Raw genomic sequence first — 6,045 nt, 5'->3', positions numbered from 1 at the left:
ACTGAAGAGGATTACACTCCAGACTTCATCTGGTGAGGAGATTGTAGTAGTGGGTGAGAGGTCGGATTACCTCTCTAATGTTATTTCTGCTTCTAGTGCTAGAAGACTGATCCAGCATGGTTGTGAGGCATACTTAGCCTGTGTACTTGCTCCAGAGTCAGAATCCCCTGGTGTACATGATATACCCATAGTATGTGATTTTTCGGATGTGTTTCTAGAGGAGTTGCCTGGGTTACCTCCTCAAAGAGAGGTTGAGTTTGGTATTGAGGTTATGCCTGGTACTGCACCGATATCCATTGCTCCATATCGGATGGCTCCTACTGAGTTGAAAGAGTTAAAGATACAGATTCAGGAGTTACTTGATAAGGGGTTCATTCGTCCTAGTGTATCTCCATGGGGTGCTCCAGTATTATTTGTAAAGAAGAAGGATGGATCACTTAGATTGTGTATTGATTACAGACAACTTAATAAAGTTACAGTGAAAAATCGATATCCATTGCCTCGGATAGATGATTTGTTTGATCAGTTGAGAGGAGCTAGTGTGTTCTCAAAGATAGATCTGAGATCGGGTTATCACCAGCTGGGGGTTAAGGAATCAGATGTACCTAAGACTGCTTTTAGGGCACGTTATGGTCACTATGAATTCTTGGTAATGCCATTTGGGTTGACGAATGCTCCTGCAGTTTTCATGGATTTGATAAACCGGATTTTTCATCCTTACTTAGATCAGTTTGTAGTTGTGTTCATTGATGATATCTTGGTATATTCTCGGACTAGAGAGGATCATAATCACCATTTGAGAATTGTACTTCAGATATTGAGAGAGAGACAGTTGTATGCTAAGTTGAGTAAGTATGAATTCTGGTTGTCTGAGATTACTTTTTTGGGTCACATTATTTCTGCTGAGGGTATTAGAGTTGATCCGAAGAAGATAGAGGCAGTGCTTCAATGGAAGCCACCTAAGAATGTTACAGAGATTCGGAGTTTCTTAGGATTGGCTGGTTATTATAGAAGATTTATAAAGGGATTTTCTCTCATTGCAGCTCCTTTGACTAGACTTCTTCAAAAAGATGTCAGATTCGAGTGGACTGATAAATGTCAGAATAGTTTTGAGAAGCTTAAGAAGATGCTTACTGAGGCTCCAGTGTTGACACAGCCAGTTTCGGGTAGGCCGTATGATGTGTATAGTGATGCTTCGCATAATGGATTGGGTTGTGTGCTTATGCAGGAGAGTAAGGTAGTTGCTTATGCTTCTAGACAGCTTAAACCAAATGAGAAGAACTACCCTACTCATGATTTGGAGTTATCAGCTATAGTCTTCGCTTTGAAGATTTGGAGGCATTACTTGTATGGTGAGAAATGTCATCTGTTGGCGACCTAAGGCCATTCTGAATCTGTTCTGAAAACCTATCTGCTTCTTTTTCTCCTAAGTGTATGTGAGCCCTTGTAAACATATTTTTCAGGTAGCTTGGAAATAAATGATTATATGTTATTAAATGAATTGTCAAAGCAGGATATTACGTTACATGGTTTTCTAAATAACCAGTATATGTATTGGTGTACTACAATTTCAAATAATGAATTTATGATTTGAACGAATAACATATTAATAGTTTTATTTGATCATTTTGTTATAAATGTAAATGTATATTAAAGCGTTAATGATTTTATGATTGTAAATCTTTTGATGAAAATTGATATTTTAAGTGTGTTGCCATCGCAACATTGGTTTGTTGTGTTTTATGAGCACCACTGAGTTTTATACTCAGCATGTTGATTTTATCACGCGTAGGTTGGAGTCTATATTGCTGATTGAAGACCAAAAGAGTAGCATCAAAGCTGAAGAGATATTTTGGTAGTTGATTAGTGTGTTATGTAATTAAGTATTATGGCATGTATAAGTAGTCCATTTTTGGAGACTCTATTATGTAATTTATACTGTAAGTATATTATTGTAAATTAATTAGGTGTATTTATTGGAAGATAGACTTGGAACTTATTTATTGTGCAGAAAATTCAAAGTAATATGTTTAACTAAATGTATCTAATTGATGCATACGCAAATGTTGTAGTTAGACCTTAGAAGAGTGTTATTGTGTTGTTCTTGGAGTTTGATGGAGTTTGGAGTTTTGAAATTGGGAGCGTTTTGTATTCACTTGTTTGGCAATGTCTATGTTTAGGGGAAACTCTTGCAGTTTTTCTATAGGTTTCTCCCAAATCATTTTTTTTTTTTAAAAAAAATAATACTACTTGTTAAACTTGTGAATATTAAATCACTTCTAATTCATACTAGGATTTTCTGATTTATATGTTAAGTTAAGACGGTGCCTCCGGCACCGAATGTGACATCCGCCGTCGGGTCTCTCGGGACTGGGCGGTGGGTGTTATAGTCTGTTTGACAATTTAGTTATTATAATAGCCGTTAGTTATTCTATTCGCTATTAGCTTTTAGCTGATACCATTTATATAACGGCTTAAATTTAAAAAGTTCGATAAAAATAATTGTTTAATTTAAAATGCTAAAAAGAACATTAGTTATTTAATTAATTGAATTTGGAGGAAAAAACAATGGCCTTAATTTTCCAAAAAAAAAAAAAATTAAAATTTTGAAGCTAAACAATAGGGTGTTTCATAAAAAGCTCCCTTAACCTCTAAAAATTATTATAAAATTTATGTTACCCAACGATAAAGATAGAGTTTTGTTTTGTGATTTGATCAAAACGCTAAAAGCTAATCCAAAAGTTATTGCCAAACATGATCTTAATTTTCCACAAAAACAACAAATAATTTAAGTTGTCCTAAATTTACTCTTAAAAACAATTTCATATATCAATGCGACTCAAATGGTTGTGAAAGAAAATACAATATGCCACATAAATTTGATGCATTTCTATTATATCTACATCTTGTTGTTTAAGGCTATAACCTTTTCTATGAATCTTGATCAAAAGAGGAATTTAGTCTATCCCATTTGTGACCAATTATAATATTGAAGAGGGTATAATGTGAGAGGAACATAGACCAATTTGGAATAGATGAAAATGTAAAAGGACAAACAAGAAACTCTATTCAAGAATTTGTGCAAGGGAAGGTAAGATGAAGAAGATGTAGCAATTAGAGGTTGTTGGGAGCTAGGTAGACAATAGCCACAAAGCTCTAGTTTAGGTGGGTGCAATAAGGTTGTACAATTAATTGATGTTTGATGGGGCAAATGAGAGACTTTTGCTCTACATTATTATTATTATTTTTGAATGTTACATTATTTGAATATATAGGTCCCAAAGAGATAATGAGATGTAAAATCACATTGGTGATTGAGATCGACCCATGATTTTTTGTCCCATGAACTATCAACATTAGAATTGGACCTTGATGTTTCTTGAATTTAATTTTTTTGAGAAAACACTAATTATTTAATAATTGATATCTCATAACAACTCAGTTAATGATAGAATATTATTAACCAAAGGTTCAATTCTAATAGTTTGTGCTTACTGAAGTTTGTCCTGAAAAACCCGGTGAGGGTGCCTCTGAAGAGGTCACCAGAGCTTACCAGAAATGGGTTAAAGCTGATGAGATGGCGCGATGTTACATTTTGGCTTCTGTGTCAAATGTTTTGCAACATCAGCATCAGAAGATGGACACAGCTTTTGACATGCTCGAAAATCTCAAGGAGATGTTTGGAGATCAAACTAGTGCAGCAAGGCAAAATGCACTGAGGGAGATTCTTACTTCCAAAATGGAGGAGGGAACTCCAGTTAGAACTCATGTCTTGAAGATGATGAGTCTTCTGAATGACATGGAGGTTCTTGGTGCTGAGGTTGACAATGCTACACAGGTAGAAATGATCTTGAACACTTTGCCAACCAGTTTTCAGCAGTTTCGTTTGACCTATAACATGAATAAGATGGATTTCACTCTGTCTAAGTTGCTGAATGAGCTGGTGGCTGCTGAGACTATCATTAAGCAAGGAGCTACACCTGTTGTGCTTAATGTTGAGCGAGGTTCTTCTTCTGCCCAGAACAAGGGTAAGAAGAAGAAAAATGCTCACAAGGCTAAGCCTAAAACGAGTGGTGCATCTACTAGTGCAAGTGTTGCTGTGAAAAAGCCTAAGGGTAAGTGTTTTCACTGCAAGCAACCTGGGCACTGGAAGTCACAATGTCCAACATGGTTAGCCAAGAAGAAGCAAGGTATGTCTCTGTTTTATATGCTGATAGTTGAAACCTGTTTAGCGGTGTTGACTACACTCCAATGGTGTGTAGATTCTGGAGCCACTAATCATGTCTGCAATTCATTGCAGGGGTTTCAGGTAACTCGTCAGCTAAATAAAGGAGATGTAAGCATTTTTCTGGGAGATGGCACAGAAGTTGCAGTTCTAGCTATAGGAAATGTTTCTTTGAATTTTGAGAATAATAGAACATTGTTTTTGAAGGATGTTTTATATGTACCTTCAATTAGAAGGAATTTAATTTTAGTTTCTAGTTTGAGCAAGAATGGATATTCGGTTTGTTTTAATGAATTTTATGATGATTCTGTCGTTATTAAATTTAGAAAACAAATGATATGTTCTGGCTCAATGATTGATGATCTTTTTATTCTCAAAGTTTCACCTGAACTGCAAATTCCCAATTCTGAAGTTAATAACTTTGATGTCATTGTTCCATTGAAAAGAAAACGTCCTATTGAATTTAGTCATACCTATTTGTGGCATTTAAGGCTTGGTCATATTAATTTAGATAGGATTTCTAGGTTGGTCAAGGATGGACCATTGAGTTCATTGAAAGTGGAGGCACTACCAACCTGTGAATCTTGTTTAGAAGGTAAAATGACTAAGAGGCCTTTTCCTATAAAGGGTAATAGAACTAATGATGTACTTGAATTAATTCATTCTGATTTGTGTGGTCCAATGAGTGTCCAAGCTAGGGGTGGTTTTGAGTATTTTGTGACTTTCACAGATGATTACTCAAGATATGGATACATTTACCTGTTGCGCCGTAAGTCTGAATGCTTTGAGAAATTCAAAGAGTTCAAGGCAGAAACGGAGAAACGACATGGAAAATATATCAAGTCGTTACGGTCTGACCGTGGTGGCGAATACCTCTCTAGGGAATTCATTACTTATTTATCAGAACAAGGAATTACTTCACAGTTGTCTGCACCTGGTATGCCACAACAGAATGGTGTAGCAGAAAGAAGAAATAGGACGCTTATGGAAATGGTTAGATCAATGATGAGTTATTCAGATTTGCCCATTTCGTTTTGGGGGTATGCCATAGAAACAGCAGCATATATTCTGAATTTGGTTCCATCTAAGTCAGTACCTAAAACTCCTACAGAACTGTGGACTCGGCGAAAGCCAAGTCTAAGACATGTTCGGATGTGGGGTTGTCCAGCCCATGTGCTGAAAGGGAAAGCAGATAAGTTGGAATCAAAAACAGACTTATGCTTCTTTATTGGATATCCTAGAGGAACGAAATGTGGTTTATTTTATAGTTCTCAAGATAAAAAGGTCATTGTTAGCACCAATGCACATTATCTTGAGGAAGACTATATTAAAAACCATATTCCCAAAAGTCAATTAGCCTTGTATGAATTGAGAGGAGAAAATATACCAACTAGAACCTTTCCAATAGAACAACAACCTAAACCATCACTGGTTGGAGCTGACATTCCATTGCCTAGTCGCAGTGGAAGAAATGTTAGTCGACCAGTAAATCAACATCAGCCTGAACATTCAGTACCTAACATTTCACTACCACCTGAAAGTAGTGGGAGTTATGTAGAAACTGAAGTGGCAGCTGTTGATCCAAATATACAGGAGCACAATGTTGGGGCTTCTAACATTTCATTGCCTCCTGGTGATGACAGACATGTTGAAGTTCCAGAACATGATCAAAATGTAGTCCCACCAGTCATGGACTTGCCGGCTTTACAGCCACAGCAAGATGAAGGTGTGATTGTAGAACCTGTAGTACTTCGTCGTAGTGGGAGAATTAGACGACCACCGGTTCGATATACACTTTTGGGAGAAGCTTTTGATAGAAT

The sequence above is a fragment of the Jatropha curcas genome, chromosome 3 (assembly GCF_041381405.1).
Source record: "Jatropha curcas cultivar XTBG-Jc1 chromosome 3, XTBG_Jcur_1.0, whole genome shotgun sequence".
NCBI lineage: Eukaryota > Viridiplantae > Streptophyta > Magnoliopsida > Malpighiales > Euphorbiaceae > Jatropha > Jatropha curcas.
The sequence above is the reverse complement of the archived record's forward strand: the minus strand, read 5'-3'. Positions refer to the sequence as shown.